Below are 18,802 nucleotides of genomic sequence, written 5' to 3'. Positions count from 1 at the left end.
CACCTAAAATTATGATTTAACTTACATACTCATTACAGGTTGGACTGCATGTCTCTAACTGCAGAGTGTGTGCTGCAAACACAGGCAGTATATTGAGACTGCAGTGAACCAAACATTGCTGGTGAGCTGTAGCATCAGTAAGAGACAAATGGAGCTACAAGTGAGTAAACCCCAATGTTTCCAGCTGGGTGAGGTATAAACGTGAGGTGCATGTCTCTCCCTGTACACAGCACGCTAGCGAAAAATAGGAACAGTGACAAAACTTCAGCAGCAGACATGATGGCTGAGATGAGAATGACCCCATCTGGGTTACACCACGCGCACACTAACAGAGATGGTCACATGCTGTCCTTCAGCAAATGTGCAAAGTGGGGAGAAACAAGCAATTCTAAGATAATAACAATTCCAAGAAGGCAACGGTGAAAAGGAAGAGCTATTACAGAAGAGGCAAACTGCAGTGTACGCAACGATGGGAAGGGGGCAGCTGCATTCAGGAAGGTGTTATTTTTCTAGTGGACAGCAAGACAGAGATAGTGGCAAAATCTGCAGCTATTAGGATGGAGAGAAGCTCAGGCCTGGATAGTGTGGAGAATAAGATGTTCTCCTAGCTGTGATGTAATGGCTCTCCAGAGACAAGACACTGCACCATGTCATTTTCTTTGAGCAGCAACTGGCTCAATGAATTGAGAGGAGACAGACAGCTAGCAGGGATGCTATTCTTCAGTTCATCTCCCCACAGTAACTGTTTGCTTTCGAATAGAGAGCACAGCAGGCTATGAATATAATTCATGGAACAGCATGATATGAATGCTTTTAATTTTGCTGCACAGCTCTCCTAGCAGTAGAACACCCATATCACAGTGGCATTAGTGTGAGCCTACCTCACCACTGAGCAAACCCAGTAACGTAACCATGTGCTCTATAACCACTCCTACCTTACACTGCTAAACATATTCACCATGTTGGAGAAAAAGAAATGCTGCTTTTCTAGCAGGAGCTGGGCAGCAACACCACACTACTGTGGAAAACTCCGAACAGCTGGAAGGAAACAATTATCCCTTTCTGACAGGATGAAAAAAAAAAACTAGAAGAAAGCATGGAGTGACCCAGCTATGAACCCACCCGGAAGCAGCAAGAAAATCAGCTGTATGCACAGAACTTTTTCCAATAGTAATAGAGTTAATGAGCACAGGAGCCATTTGTAATCCTGTATGCACATTTCACTGCCCGCTCGTAGTCACAACAGCTTCGCAGTGGGTTATTTTCCCTTTTCATTTCTCTTTTCATAGTTACTTCCTCACTGTTTTCTCTGCCATTAACCTTCAAGGAAGGCTGAATGAGCAGACCAGGAAATTCACCCTCAGGAGTCAGGATCAAACCCAATTCTCACGAATGAAGACTGAGTGCTCTGGAACCCAATTCTGCCTCTAGAGAGCTAAGAAAATGCATTTTCTGGTTATGACTACTTTTTACTTACAGCAGCAAAATGATGACCACTCTAACACTGGGGTGATGTAATTTTTGCACAGAAGGCAGTGTTGCTTTAACTTGAAACCACAAATACAAATGCTATCATAAATGATATCCAAGGAACATGGACAAAGCAGAGGACACAGCTTACTGCATGTCATGACAAAGATAAAATCTATTTTTAAAAAAAGAGAATCCCATTTATTCTGCACCTACATTATGAAGACTGAGGGTCTTTATGTTAAGGAAGGAGACAGCTTGCATGGACCAGAGGAGGATGCCTCCAAGTAAGGAGAGGCTGAAACATACCAGGCTTTCCCAGAGGAGGAGTCCCAAGGAGAGGAGCAGCACCACAGGAAGATGGCAGCCTTCCACCAGCCTGAATGAAAGGCTACAGGGAAATGTCTCAAACTCTCCCAGCAGAGAAGACCGCTATTCCTTAGAGACATCTTTCTGGGGTTTCATTAGGAGGACCTCTGTTCTGACATGAAGCTTTGGAACAGGTCAGAAAAACAGGAAAAAAGGAGTCTGGAGTAATGCTGAAAAAAAGAACAAGTGATACTGTAAAAAAAAATACACAAGATAAAGCAAGTCTGGCATATTTCAGATATTCTCTAGGACTGCTAAAAAAAAAATGTTTATTTTCCAAGGCTGTAATAAATTTGAAAAGATAACAAAGGTTATATGGACTGAGAATTGATGTGCCAGCTCCAGCCACTGCTTTTGTGATAGCTGTGCTCCAGAGTCCCTAAAAATCACACTCAGAATCATAGAACCACCCAGGTTGAAAAAGGCCTCCAAGATCACCTGGTCCAACCACCTGTTCAAACATCTTCCCTGATGGTAACCAAATGTGCATGTGTTTTTGGAGTGTTTTTCACATTTACTTATCTGTAATTGGGGTTTTGTTTTTAAAGCTCTTATGCAGCACCAAAAGGTCTCCAGGCTGGCAGCGATGCTGAGGCATTCTCCCTCCAGCTCCTGCAGGTACACAGACCATGCACCGCTAAGGCTGCTATCAAAGTTACCACTGCTACTTGAGAAGCTGATGAGAATGCAAGAAAGATTGTAGAGGGGATTGAGACCTATTCATTCTTAAGTTATTAGTGAACAAGTCAGCTCACCTTACACCCAATTATACCATGCCCTCTCAGTGTACTTATTCAGCCACACCTGTTTCTTGATCAGAGAATGACTCAGATTGAGGTTTGGTTGATATAAGCTAATCACAAATTCCGCTTCACTGGAAAAAAACAAGGGTTATATGCATGTACAGGGCATGCTTCTTGACTCTTTTGGATGTCATTAGGTACAAAAAATATTAACGGTAGCTTAAAGCTCCAAACAGTATTTATGTATCCCTTTAAGTCCATAATTTTTAACTATCAGACTACTACATGTGGTGTAGAAGGAATCATAGTGCTTATCACAATTTTCTGCTGATAGACTGAAATAATCTAATTCTTAACAATGCCAAAAGGCACTTGTTTGGTAGCACTTAAGGCCTAATATCATTTTAAAAGTTCTAAGCAGTTACACTCTAATGGCTGCTTCATCCATGGCTTCATGGCACATAGCCTACCTCATAACTGTACTCGAGTTTGGTAGGTGAAAGAAATCAGAGCATCTTTCCACTGCCTATTTGAAATGTATGGCAACTACTGTAATATCACAAATCAGTATAACATTACCGTAGCACTCCACCACTTAATGAGTACCAAGATATTTGCAAGAGACTTCATGTAAACCATACCCAGTGAAATCATTTACCAAATGTGAAGCAAATACATACCAATATTTATGAACAGTAATAAAAGGGAAAAAAAAAGTCTGTCATTACAAAATCATCATCATTTTATGCAATTATTTATTCAAAATACATTACATTAATGTTTTCTTAATTTATTTAAGTAAGAGAACACTCATGAGAAAGTAATAATATTGACAGGAAAGTAATAATACTGACAGGAAGGTGATAGTAACCTGGGGAAACTCTCATCTGAATACACAGAGTTTAAAAGCTATATATCCATCCTGAAGTCCCTTGGGCCATGTCGGTTTGCTCAGACTGATTTTCAGTCAATTATGCCTTATATGTTGAGGTTTGGTTGATTTAGTACAATCATCACAGCCTGAGGGTTAGTGCTACGCAAGAAAGCACTTAAAATCTCCTCACATATATTCACAGCAGCTTGCTTTTCTCATATGTATTTTACTGTTAATTTTGGGTCACTAAAACAGTTCTGAAGGAATACTGAAAAATCTCTCCAATTCAATTGTCTAATGTGCAAAGACTCATTCATATCTTATAAGGGAAAACAATGACTTTCACTGCCTACTCAAAACATGCCTCCAATAAGTACAACAGAGCTTTTACGTTGAAGAGAATCAAAATACACCATAATTAAGAACTGATTCAAGGTTAGGCTCATCATCTGCTTCTTAATTATGTTTTAATTTGAATTATCAGTAAAACACGCAATGCCTTCTCCTTAAAGCCTCAGCAGATGACACATTCATTCCCAGCATGGCTGGGGTGGGGGCACCCCGTGTCCCTGCAGCCCACCCCTGCTCTCCCAGCCCCCTGGGCAGAGCCAGTTCCAGGTCCTGGCAGCTCCTGCAGGACTTCTGAGTTTTGAAACTCTTTCAAGTTTCAAAACAACAGTGGTGTTACAATTTCCTTGGTCTTTCCCTCAGTCAGATAGCTCCTTACATACATCCACATGATTCCTTACTCCAGAAGGCACTGGAGCAGGTCTCTCTGCTGAAGTATCATTCATAACTTCATACAGGCAGTCAGAGTAATTAAGAGCTTTTAGTACAGCGATAGCATTTATCACAGAAACAAACTGGGCAGTATCAGTTCCTGAAACAATGGTTTTCAATGAAAACATTTTCTGTTTTAGATCTAAGTTGGAAACATAAAGATTAAGATACACATCAAAATTTCTTTCCAGAGAGAAGAGTGGGGATTCTACTTATTCATGACTTAATTGGCAGGCAATGTTATGAATATATGCAGTCTTCAAACTGGAATAAAGTGGGTTTAAAATCAGCTGCTTTCCAGCTCAACTGTGCTGTGAAAAAGCTGCTGTCAGCTGTATGTCATGATTAAACACATCTCTGATGTTCTTAGAAGACAATATGTAAGAGTGATAAATGAAAAGGAACATAGACATCACATTACAGTAAGAGGAATATGTAGAATGAAACAGAAAAGGAAATGTAGAGAAGGAATAAATCCTGTTAACCCTACCTCCCAACAGACCTTCATTCTTCTGTTCTCTTACTTCCATTTTGTTAAAGGTTTTCTCATAGATTTTTCCGCTGCTCACTTCAGAATGACTTTCGATCTCACTCCTCTGTTTCACTCTCCCACACACCTAATTGCCTATTTTTCTTTTTCGGAAATCTTCGTGTCCTATTACCTTCTTGCCTTTTCTTTCTCTTATGTCACATTTTTCCTCTGCCTCTCTGTATGATTTCCTTTTTCTTCTCTATTCCTGCTTCACATGTTCCACTTCACCACAACCTGTACTTCACGACCCTGAACAACCTTGCTGTAATTTGAACACACTCATCTGCACAAAGACACCCTGCAGTCACCTTCTGCCAGCACCTAGTAAGAGTACACTCCAGCTAGATCATCCACAACAGGATGTCACAAAACTACAATCCAACGCCGTGCACCATGTACAATTCTACAGAAAGAATTTGGGATAGCCATACTCTGCAAGCTTGGATTCAGGAACCATTCTGCTATCCCCCCTAATGAACAAAGACTTCACAAAAAGTGAACAAGGTTACTGATTTCAGCGTAGACTGAAAAGCTGTGTCCATCTTTTGCATATATGCAACAGGAAGGAGGAAAACCATTCTCTTTTAGCAGTAAAATTAAACCATACAACCATATTAACACTTCCACAAAATGGAAATAGCTTTTCCTAATCCTTACACCTGTTGAAATGAAGCATAAGAAAAGGCACATGACTGACATTAGCAAATGTGAGTTCCTAGCGTGGGTAAAAAAGAAAAACACTCAAGATATTCAGGCTTTGTAACTTAATGAGGATAAGACCAGAAAAAATCAACCTTATTGAGAACCTCAGGACTGCAAATTTTAAGCTCATTCAGATATCTCACTGATTTTGCACATTATTACAATGCCACACTGGCAAAGGAACATGAACACCTCACTAGTTAAACTCAACACATCGCTGTAGATTGTCTTACATAATCGCAGTGCTTAAATATGGAACTTGAAACAAAATCATCACAGGAGTTGCCAACAAAAGCCCAGAAGGAAGTACAGAGTCCTGCTGTGCAACACAGGGAGCCACAAGATCTAAGTGCTGTTTCTGAACTGATGTTCCATAGTGGGCAAAGGCTGGAGCCATAACAGCTCCTGGCCTCAGAAACAGCACTGTGCTTCACACCAGGTGTACTCCTCTACATCAGTCAGAAACTTTTTTGGTGAGAAAGGCAAATCAATGAGGGGGAAACCCTCCTTAATCACAGTAAATAGGATATCATTAAAAAATCAAATGAACGCAAAGCAACAATGAAATTACTACCTGCAATTTAGAGCTTTCCAATTGTCGTCAAATGGAAAATATTTTTCACCCATGAGGCATCCAAAAATGAAAGGTAACTGTCAGCAGTGTGGGTGACAGCCAGAAGAATACATCCAAGGAAAACTACCTGACTGCAGATGAGAGAAAAACAACTGCAATAACCCATCCACTGCTGAAGCAAGAACCAAGGCTGAGGACTCTGAACAGGCAGCGCAGGATGAAAAAATCCCCAGTGAGTGTCCGCTTTCAAAGATGAACATTTCATACTTCAGATTCCTGACATGTGGTTCTGTGAGCAGGTACCCTTCAGCAATCCATCACTGCCTACAACAAGTTCCTTCTCCATGCAGCAGTGCCATAATGTCTCTGTATAAGAAGACAGGGCTTTGCCCACAGGTGAATAAAGTCTGTACAAAGTAGCAGGCTCTAAAGAAAGTTTCCAACAAATCCATTCCTAGAACAGAGACAACAAGAACCCAGGGAGAAGAGCAACAGAGAGGAGAGCAGAGGCCAATAACTAACTAGCGAGCACCAGCCCTCGAGCAAGTACATGCTGTTTCTTCCGTAGGTCTCACGTGGGCTTCTTGAAAGGTTTTAGCAGACCCTTACCTGATGATTAGAAATACACAGAAGAAAAGGTTCATTTATCTTGTTTTCAACACTAAATAAGCATGGACTCTTAGCAAATTTCTAACGATTTCAGGCAGAAACAAATACTGATGGCTGAGTTTCTGTTGCAAAGAGCAGACAAACAGCAGAGATGTTACTGGGCTTGCAAGGACAGCTGCTGCTTAGCACTGCTCAGGTGTCTGTCTTCTACCTGCAGGAGCTTACCTGGAAGAGAAATCCCCCAAGCCATGTTTGTCTCAAACCTGTCTATGAGGATCCGGGAGGTTTTGTCAGACACCTTCACACAAGCACTACTACCTGTTCCCATCTCTTTTTAGGTTACAGGGAAAATTAAAAGATCAGAAGCTGTACAGTGCTGCTGTTGTGGTCTTACTGCACCCACTCATGCACACACTGCGAGGCAGGACGTAATTTGAATTAATTTGCTGTCTGGGCCCTTCCAGAGTTTTTATAACAACTGTCCCTTTTTCTGCCTTTTCCAAGATTCTCCTTGCTCTGTTTCAAATGTTAGCATTAGGTCAGTGTCCAACACACACAGCCACTGTGCAGCACAAGGGAGAGAGCACACATCTTCATTACACAACTACCCTGTGTAACATGGGGCTTCAAAGCCTTATTGCCTCTTATTCTTCCATGTATCTGTCACAAAGTGCTGTCTCACTGAATCCTCACAAATCGGCGTTTTTTAGCAACAGTGCAAAGTCAAATGCACAGAATGAAACTGAAGAGAATTAGTCTAGTTGCTGAAAAATGGCAAGAGACAAAAATGCCAAAGATATACAATGCTTTGTATTACCAGACTGCATCCCACATAAATTAGAAAATATGGATCACATTATCATTAGTTTATGCAGTGGCAGTCTAATTTGGGATGAAAAAGCTTAAGAGATGAGAAAATGTGTAACAGCAATCTCTACTGTATTTGCTTTGCAAAAAACGTACTTATGAAATATACATGTTCAGAAATGTGATTAGGATGGTGTTCTTCATTTTGATTAAAATGCTGCTTCCTTTATGTTTACTGAGCTTCAAAAAACAACCAGATTTTTATGCACACAGTCTTGCTTAAAAAAAAAAACAACAACATAAGATCTATATATTTAACTTCAGATCTACGTGTGTGAATACAGATGTAAACAAGGAAGTTTATTTGGCTTGAGATTATTAACTGGAGAGATAAACCAGAGAACTGTTGCCTCAAATACCCATATGACGACTGCTCCTGGCAGCAGCAGCTCCAGAAGCCCAGATGAGGCCTGGGGGCCACGCAGGAGCACAGAGAACACAAAGCCAACCAGGACAGATGAAGAAAGAGCAAAATGGAGACATGGAGCAGTGCTAAGATCATGCCTGAAGAGCTCCACGTGTTTGTCAGCAATAAAGCACTTTTTTCCTCCCATTTACCTTTATGGGAGATTTGTTAGTGCCTTTTGCTCATAGCCTAGAAAAAAATAAAGTTTATTTGGCGCACTGTGTTCTCAAACTCAGCTGCTTTCTGAAGCAGTTCTGGTATGATTTTAAGGCAGCATATACCAGTGCCACAAGCCTTTCAGGGGTTAAGCTATCTCTTGCCCAAGAGCTGTCCATCCTCTGTGTATTTTGTGGAGACAGCATTTGAGTCTGCATTTCTGTGACATTCTGTCCAGTTTCCCTTCATTCCTCCATTTCAAACAAAGATCTTAAAGCAGTTTGGTACTGCTCACTGAGCACCTCCACACTTCTGCACCGGGCATCCAGGAACACGGGCAGCTGCTCAAATGTTACACCACCTTGTTCAATGAAAATGAGTCCTTTCAAAACAGTCTGTCCACACAAATGAGCACCTCACTCTTTTTCACTAGTAAATGTCTGCCAGTCTCAGGCTGACACCCCAAGTCAGCATGGAACAGGGCACACTGACAAGGCCACACCATGCTCCTGTGCCCACTGCCCTCGTCCTGGCCCAGGGCACAGCAGATACCACTAGGGTCCTGCTGCTTCGCTCCCCCTGTGAGCATTTCTACACATGGTAAGATCCCCTTGGGCCTTTCTCACATGCATACGGTGCTTCCTCAAAATCCTTTTATAGTTTTTCCTAAGCTGTCTGCTATTACTGTTAACAGTACAAAGTTGTCCCAGAGGAGCAGCAATAAGCTGACTGCATGCATGTGCCTACAGCCTGGAGGCAGTGCTGTCTGCTTGTGCTTGCTGATGAGGTCAATGGCTTTTTCTGCCACCTCGTAGCATAAAAGACTCTTCACAGCTTTCTTAATGGACTCCAATGCCAGTTATTGCACTCAGTCAAAATACTGCAAGAAATTTGCTTTCCTGACTGTTCCATCATGCAGACTCAGTAGAAAACCTCAGCTGATGATAACTTGAAGGTTGGCTTCCACTGGGATCCAGCTTTTTACACATGTCTCCAGCTGTGCATATAAAGTAAAATGACTGCTGCCTCTACATGATTAAAACGGAGCAGTGCAATAATCTTTATGGCACAAGCAATGAAAGCATGAACACGTGCCTTCAAGGATCCAGTGGTGCTGGTACTTCCATTCCACATACTGAAAATTCATGAGAGTAAACTCTGTTTTTATCTCACTACTTTTCTGTGAAATAATTATGAGCCTTTTTTGTTCTCCCAGACTCTTCAGAGTTGCCACAGCCTTTATGTACCACTAGATTTAAATTAAGAAGTCAGTGAAGGTCACTGTGACAGTGACAACTGTGAACTGTTTAATGGCAGTATTTTATCATCATCAAATGCAATTACGGATGCAGTACAAATCCTGAATGTCTGTTGGTCTTCCATTTAAGAAACTGTAATGCTAAATATCAATCCTTTTTAATGACAATTCACAGTTTAGAAAGTCCCAGGGACCTCACCGTTACCTCAATCAGATTTGATTTTGCATAAACTACTCTAAAATATTTGTACACGACCATGAAATGGATCTGTGCATCACGCAAACCATGCATACACAGACACACCATGAGGCAGACAGCTATGTGTTCTCATGTCTGCATGCTTCTGCTCTGCAGGCTCCACGGATAATAGTGAAGAACTGTAAGGGTATGAATGCTTTTGCTTAAACATGGCATCTTAGCTCATCACACGAGTGTTCAACAATCAGCTTCTTAACCAAAGTTGTAGGTTAGCAGCATGATCTGTTGCAGCTAAGGGACAGTGAATAAGTCACCCTCTGCTCCAACACAGAGAACAGTCTCAAGTTTTACCAGCTGTATTGATCAAATTCCTTTCATTAGTAATTAGCCTGCATCATAACAACCGTAAAACTGCTAGATAAGAGAAAGAAGCAAGAATCTGAATTAAACAATGAGTGCTTCGTGGTCTAAGAAGGCTTCTGTCAGAAACAACCTGCACTTGGAAAGCTTGCTGTTTGCCATCTAGCATGTTAAAAATACATTCGTGTACCCCCAAATGAAAATGGGCTGCAAGAATAACAGCCAAACTGCCCGTGGTCTCTCAGCATGTGATGCCCAGCACAGCTGTGAGGCAGCACCCGGCCCTGCCGAGCTCAGGGCTCTCTGAGAGCCACCATCTGCTGAGTGTGTGCAGCCATTCCTTTCCACCTGGCAGGATTCCATGTGCGGACACCGAGTTCTCAGCATAATTAGCTCTTCCAAGTCCCAAAGCTCCTCTGTTAGTCATACATCTACAAGGATAACGTGGTCTGAGCGCCTGTCACAGTACACAGCAGCTCATCTCCAGCAAAACACAGACTCAGTCCTTGTTTTCTCTTCTAAACTTGTGGTGCTTGGCATTCACTATGGATGGTGCTGCTTCCCCAAAGCCAGAGCAAAGACATTACCCACAATCTCAGAGGTTATTTACAAACAGCACTCGTGCAGAACCTCATTCCTCATTTCAATAATCATGATTAAATACCACAGGCAGTAGGCTAGCATGCAAATGGAGGAGATAACAGGTGTGATGAGGAGGGAAAAGCAAAACATGACTGACAGCCAAGATCAGCCTGCTCTAGGATGTCATTCTTCATGCCAGCTAAGTACGCAGTGAGAAGCAATGGGTAAGGATACATATCAAGATCACCGTGGTATATAAAGAAAATTTCCATTGGCAATTTATTCCTTATTTCTAGCACAACATACATCACCAGCAGGGAATCTGTCCATTATGTATTTATCAAATACACTGCTTTCTGAAAGACAGTAATTTGGACATTTGCTCAGGAAGCAATTCACTGTATTCATGTTCCTGATAAAGTACTCTTTCATTCAAACCTGTTCAACAGAGATGTGAGACCAGAAGAAGTCCTTTGACACTCAGATCTTCACAAAAACTTTTCATAAAGATCTTTCACAAAAAAAAAACCCACAAAAATTATAATCGATTCATTTCCAGTACCAGCTCCCTGCATTTGTTGTGCTAGGAAAGCCAAATTGACATAAATATTCCTATAAAATTACCAAGTAATCATAGATTTAATCTCACTTAGGTATGAACAGACTAATAAAGCAGTAGTAGGAACATGTAACCAAACAATGTTTTGTAAATTGAATTGAGCCAATTTGTAATGCTAATTTCTCCAAATTCTGAGCTACATGAAAACGTGGCATTAAAGAAAAATGTTAAAAACTGGACGTAGAGTTACATCTATGATACCTCATGGCTTTGCATTACAAGTGTCAGTACACTGTCCATATTTACTAGGAGGAACTATAATTTGGTATGCAGTACTGTGATCTGCAATACTGACTTCAGCAAAAATGTAAATAATGTAGAAAGTTAACTGCAAATCAGACATTTTTATGTTGTAAAATTTCCTGTTTTCATGACTAAGGACTTTCAGAGCAATTCTTTAATTTCCTTTGCCAGATCCAACTCCGACTTCTGCAGTGATCTTGTATCCCTAAACTCGCAAACTCTAAGACTTTCTTTTAATGAATTCATTTTTCTGCTCATTATAAACTCTTTGTTTATTCCTAGCAACCTCTGATCTTGAAATTGCCCTGCCTGATGAAAGTCTCTGTCCATGAGTGATTGGTAGTGCATGCCACATTTGAGAACATGAGGTGATGCAGTGTAATCACTGTAAGGGAACCTCAGATCCTTTCTTACACTGAAAGTATCAGCACTCACACAGGGGAAAAGCACTCAGGAAAATGTGGCTTTAAGCACAGAAAGATAATGGATGATAATAGCCTTCTTATTCCCTTGGATCAAGTACTGCACTGTCCAGAATTTCTGCCAGAAGTAAATGCATTTACTTCTTATGTACTCCCATTTTCAATGATCCAATTATTTTTCCTGGAACATGTTGGCTGCACCTGAATACAAAATATACAGCAAGTTTAAAATGAAGTGGCAAGAGCTGCTGTGTTAAGATAAGAATTACTTCATGTCTGATTATACATGCTAATTATACAGCAACTAGGATGAGACCTGGGCTCCAAAGAACAAAAAGGTGTCCCACATATTAATCTACAACAATCTTTCTTGAGGCCTCAGGCTCTGGGCTCCTCACGCACCCAGCATCATTTCCACAAGTCTCTGAAGTCATCTGCAGAAAACTGTTCACCATCACCAAGAGATACACGGAATCCCTTGTCAACATCCACATCTCTTACCTGTGTCCATGGCAAGACATAGGGAGTACTCAGTGAAATGGACATCTTAACTTCTCTTGGAGTATCAGTGCTAGGAATAAAGGGATTCTGTAAACACCTTGAAACCACCACGTCCCCGAACGCACCTCGACCTGCACAGTCACCCCCTGCAGGCTGTGCCACATGCTCTTTGGGCACTCATTCACAGGACCAAGACGTTGTGGTTGCAATTCTTTGATGATGTCCAGATGACAGGCTATGCTGGCTGTCCTCCAATCTAATTATCTATTAAAAAAAATATCATTCCCAGCATTCGTGGCTGCAAAGGAAAAAAAGCTCGTTTATGTAACCAGGAGTCAGACATCACAGGAAAACCATTTACCATCCTGAGAGTGCCTGAGACAGCAGCCTTTGTCAGACATGATGTTTAGCAGTATCTTGTCCTGAAAGACTGGCTTGCTGCACGTTTATACCAGATCTTCACTTACACCTGTAGTGCTCTTTATCTCCCAGCTATCTTTATCTCCCAGCTATCATTTGTACGTGAAGTACATACACTGCTTGGTTGGAGTCACTGAACTTGAATTTCTTTTCTTAGTAGAACTTAACTACAATCTCCACGCTGAAAATTAAAACTGTCTGGCAAACTTAATAATTGCATACAACCTTGGCAAGTAACTGACAGTTTCTCATATTCTCACTCATGTGATGGACAATTCATGATCTTCAGCAGGATAACTAAACAAAACCAAAATCCAAGCAAAGTCTCAGGTTTAGAAAAACAACAAAGAACCAAGAGCAGAGACCGAACGACAAACAGAAGGAAGAGGATCAAAAAAGTATTTCAACAGCAGCTGTGTTGTCTGCCTAGCAGCCAAGCACAAATGGACCGTATGCTGTGTGCATCAGTGATGAGTTCATCTCACTTCTCCCAAATGTGCACCTAAAGAAAGAACAAAGAAAGAAAACCAGTTGCTCAGATATAGGACTAGTTACTACATTTTACATAAAATGTTGTGGAATCTGTGAAGTCTAGTGGCAGCACAGAAGCAATAGAAAATTCCATAAAAGTTAAAAAGCTGTTTTGTCTCACTTTGTTAAGTATTATTTTTATGTAAAGGAAAGTTGTCAGGAAAAAAGAACTGTGGATGTTACCAAGGACAGCCACTGCATGGTGAGTTTTATGTGCATTCTCTTCTTACAGTGTTCTTGAAAAGTTTTTGTTTTTTTTCAACCTCCTGTCTGATTTTACATGATGTTATCAAGAGCTCCTGGAAATAGAACAGTCAATATGTTCCAAAGCTACATGCAGAATTACCACCTGCTCTTCTCTGAGACCCATCAGGGTGAGAAACCTTAGGAGGGATGAAAGCTGCATCAGAGGCATCAGCCTACACACATTACATCCTCAGAGATCAACTGGGGATGACCGCCACTGAGCTCAAAGATGGAAGCTGTAACCTTTTTAAAATCTTGAAAGGATAAAATCATTCAGTATTATCACTAGATGAACATACTGTATTTTCCCAAAATCCTAATCCTAACCCATCACAGGCAGAGCATGGTGCCACAAAACCAGAATGCTCAGCTGATAAATCTGACAACGCTGCCAAAACAGAGCTCATACACTGCAGCAGCCAGCTGTGCTCCGAAGTCCAACAGCAAGTGTGCTCTTCAGTTGGGACAGAGCTCATTTTCTTTAATTGGTATGGTGCCATGTTTTGGATCTGTAATGAAAACAGTGCTGATAGCACAGGGATCTTTTAGTTGCTGCTGAGCAGTGCTCACCCAGTTGAAGGTCCCTTCTATTTCTCCAGCTGCCTAGCAGCAGGAGGAGCTGGGAGGAGGCACAGCCAGTACTGCTGACCAAAGGGATATCACACACTGTGGCATCATGCTCAGAAGTCAAACTGAGGGGGTTGGCCAGGGTGGGGTCTGCTGACTGGGGACTGGCTGGGCCTCAGCCAGTGGTGGTGAGCCACTGAGCTGGGAATTCTTTGTCATTTTTGTCTAAAAATATATAAACATAATTATATGTTATTATATGATAACTACCATTATCTCAGCCTCAGAATTTTCTAATTTTTGCCCTTCTGATCCTCTTCCCCCATTGAGTCAGTGGAGTGGAAGTTGGCAAGTGCTCAGTGCATAGTATTTATCTGCTTTCCAGTGTTAACCCACAACCACAGCAGCGGGATGCAAGCAGGGACCTTCCTCTTGAATAAACAGGATCCTCAGAGACCAGGACAAGATGACCTGTTTCATCATGACTTACGCTCACAAACCTCTTGGTTCCCATACTTAGAACAGTTTCATCCAGGTAATGGTTATAGTCTGAAAGATTTCAAATTTCCCAATTCTTGCCATGTTCATCCTAATGCATGAACACAGATTAGAAACTTGCTCTTATGTGAGCAGCATGCAAACAGAGCCATATTTGACAGAGTGAATATAGTCAACAGGAAAGAGAAACAACCCTTCTGGAGAGCACTGCCACAGCACCAAGCACGTCCTTCCCTGAGACACCACGTTAACATGGGATGCTGGAGGACAGAAGCTAATACAGTGAAAGTCCACAGCATCTGAAGTCATAAAAGCAGCATGGTAACAGTGACATTAAGAGTGTATTTAGGCTCAAGATGCCTCTCACATGAGTTTATCAGAGCATCAGAAATAATTAAGAGAAGACTGAAGAATCAGCACTGCACTTTCACAAGGAATAGTTCACATTTTGTACAGAGTTGGGAGGAAGGCAAGGAACATACTGATCAGTCGTAATAAAATCTGAATAGGAATAATTATTTTTACAAATAAACTGTACAAATATTCCAGTTAAAAAGACAGGTTAGCATTTCTTTTTTCCCCAGACAAAACATTTTTAGAAACTCATTGTTTCTAAAGGTAGACAGCATAGAAATTCTTTTCGAGTTTGATGGAATTTAATCTGAAAAGCACTGCCCCAGATTCAAAGCCAGCATTAAAGGGCTTCTTACAGACCAATTTCAGAGCAGTCAGCATTTGGAAGTAATTTACCCATCTACTCAAACAAGCTTGCTACTGGCCCTTCTCATCCAGCCTAGCTTAGATGGAACTTCGTTTGGAAATGACAGCTTCCATGTGAAAAATGATGCCATAAACTTTTAATTTAAAGATTAAATCAGTGAAGTGAAAAGCAAAATCACTTCATTATTTGGGCACATAAATCAGAGCTAAAAAGATGAGAAAGTAAATCCAATCCTGAAACTTTCCTGGCTGAATCCAGTGTTTCTGTTTCTTCAGCAACAACTCATGAGAGAAAGAGAATGGGTCAGATCTGGAAGTTACAACGTGCTCAGCACGCTGAAAGTCCACTTACACATGCTGTGCCCGACTGCTCCTCCAGGCATAGAATCGTACAGAGAACGAGCTGGTGGAAAAGCTGGTGCTGGGGTCAAAGAAATTAATGTCAAGAGAAGAGAATAGTTTCATTAATTCCCAAATCTTCTCCACTGTAGAGTAAAATCAGGGAAGGTAGGGTAGTGCTGAGAGTTGAAGAGATTTGTTCTCTGGCACCAGCAATGGGACTCAGTGTGCTCAGGGAGAAAACGCCCATCAGCTGTGGTGACATTTTCAGTGAAACCAGCATAGCTCTGACAGCTGCAGGACACAGTAAGAATTTAACATCGCACAGTGCACACAGGTATGTGCTTTGTTTCAGCTACTGCCTTTGTTCTTCACAAAAAGCATTCTTTATTAAAAGAACACAACGAGAGCGCAGCTCATGCACAGCGCTGCAGCTCTGCAAGTCGGGACTAATTCTGAGCTCTTTAGTCAGACTGAAGACCTCAAAAGAATTCAGGATTAAATTAAATTTTCAGCAAGGGCTCAGTAACTTCTACAGCCTTCTGAGAAGAGCCTCTGAGAAGCCTTCCCAGAACAAAGCAGCAACACAGGGCTAGTTTCTACACCAGGCACGTACCCAGAATAGCTATGGAAAATCTGTTAAGGTTTACACCACTGCAAAACGCATCTACACTTCAGCCTATGTGCACTGCACTGCAGTACAGTCAGCATCCAGTAGTACATGTGTCAGGACTGGTCCCTTCTTCCCATTCTTATAGAACAATCTAATGAAGTACAAAATTAACGGATGACAGCAGCTCAAGTTCTACCACTGGAGTTCATGCTGCCCACTGGTTACTCAAAATAATTACATCTCTACGAATCGTGGTTGACTTTCTGACGTAAAAATCTGTGGTAAACTTATGAAGATGATGATTAAAGCATCCTACAGGGTGATGTGCAGCCTTCCCCGAGCTCCTTTCGATCTTAGAGCTGAGATGTGCGCTACTGGAGCCTGAGCGAGGTGCAGCTCACTGCCCATGTACACCTTATTCACTCAAACACCACTGAAATCATCACAAGTCATCAAATACACCGCAGATATCAAAACAATACACTGTAACAGGTACTCCTCTTCTATAATTTAATACTTCTACTTACATAGCAATTCAAGGCCACAGAGGTCAAAATCAAGCTGCGCTGTCCTGTATGGATACTAAGGTGTTGGGCTGCAGTATGGGCTTCAAGGTCCATTGCTAGAAAAGACTTAATTCTTTGCAATCAGTAAATGTAGCAGTATCCCTGTGGATCAGCCATTTGCATATCAGCCTTGCAGAACAGAATGCACCAATGGATACAGGTGTTAGCATCATACTGATGGGGTCTGAGCTCTCTTAATGAATGGAAAACTCAGCAAAACATGAGCACGTAGAAAGTGAGCATGCAAAAAATGAAGATGTGGTAGTAGTACCCCATACACAGCACCCAGACAATTGTGCAGAAACCCTTTATGCAAAAACCTCCCCAGCCAACACTCCTCTCTTCAACCACAGGCCTCAGAAGTCTGCCAGCACTTCTCCATAAGAATACAGATCTGTGTGTTGAAGGGCAAAAAGTTCACTTGTTCATGGACTGAGCAAAACAAAATCCAGTGTGGGGTCTCTCTGGACCGTACTCCTTGTCATGCTCTGGATATTTGCTGTTCTTTGGATAGAAAAAGGAACATCTGTGACAGTCCATGAGTTTCTATGCCTCCATTTTAGGAGATAATTCCTTTAACAGGAAAACTCACATAGAGAATTGAAAGCATTGATCATCCTTGCCCTGTAAATCCTCAGCATCTCCAGGTTCCTGAGGTCATCAGTATGAAAGGGAAATCACTTCTATCTGTTCTGAATAATCCTCCTGGATTTTGTATTTTACATGTGCAGCTGGAAGGGAAAGACCTACAGGTTTGAAACTCAACAGAGAATTGTGGGAGGGGACCAGCTGAGCAGAATAAAAACAGAGACAGAAGACACAGAACACTGAACAGTGAAAAAATGCAGAGAAATTGCACTGCATGAAAGAAAAAAATATCAGCTATAACCAGAGAAGCGTATGTGAGGCGTGATTTGGCAGCTAAGTGGGAAAGTATTAACAACTCCTTTGGATAGAGTTCTTCAGAAACACAGCTTCTCCCCAGCCCAGAATGCTTAGCACCCTGCACATAATGAAGATTATATCTGTAGGGCTGGGTGAGAGGTGAGGAATTTGGACACCGGAATGAAGCCTTCAAAAACATTGGCTGGCAGAAGCAAGGCGATACCTCAACATACTGAAAACGTTAATTAGCAGGTCAAAGATATTAGAGGATGGCGATGTACCTATAACAAAAGGAAAAGCAAGAAATAATCAGGGCTAGGGTTGTGGCACCTCTCTGTCAATAACACAGCTCTTCTGCACTTTTGATTGGAATATTCTGGGCTGTAAAGTATCCTGCTTGGGAAATTACATTTTAAGAGATACCATTCCAGTTCATCTTTTGTTTCTGTATTTGCAAAATTAACCTTTCAAAGATCAGAGGCACATTTGAATCTCTGGTATAAATACCAAAATCAATAGCTTTGAAAACACTAACCACCTCAAAGCTCGCAGTAGCACGTGTGTGTATGCACACACAGCCCTTGGAAAGCCGTCTCACTGTGGCAACAACAGCTGTAAAGATCATCATTACCGCCCCTGCTGTCCTGTGTTCTGGAAAGAAGAGGCAGGAAATTAGAGGAGAGTCATCTCATGGGGAGAGGTGAGCTACGGATGACACGCAGCCAATCCCATGGTAACAGTGTATTTATATCACTCTTAATGGCCTTACATCTACAAATCGTTTGAACGGAATTACTACGCAGTTTTAAGCAGAAGGAGCCGCATTTCTTTGAACATAATTCTTGGAAAGATCTGAATTAGTAATTATCCTTCCAGAAGAAAATAACTACAATGGGGAAGGCTATTGTTTTCATTTGTATGAAATAAATGCTTTACAGGCAGACAAAAAAAGCCTGAAGTAACAGGAGGATTTAACAGGCACTTCCAGTGAATAGGATGTCAGGGTAGCAAAGATGAAGGACACATTTTCAAACAATCTGAATATACAGAGATTCTGCCCAAAGACACGTGGAAATGCTCCATTTTGCATGCAATGGAAATGTTTCATCGAGAAAGTGTGCAAAATACTTGAACTTTCATCTCTCTGCAGA

The sequence above is a fragment of the Cyrtonyx montezumae genome, unplaced genomic scaffold (assembly GCF_038088225.1).
Source record: "Cyrtonyx montezumae isolate F1298 unplaced genomic scaffold, pur_monq_1.0 scaffold_5, whole genome shotgun sequence".
Taxonomy (NCBI): Eukaryota; Metazoa; Chordata; class Aves; order Galliformes; family Odontophoridae; genus Cyrtonyx; species Cyrtonyx montezumae.
Note: the sequence above shows the minus strand (reverse complement) of the source record.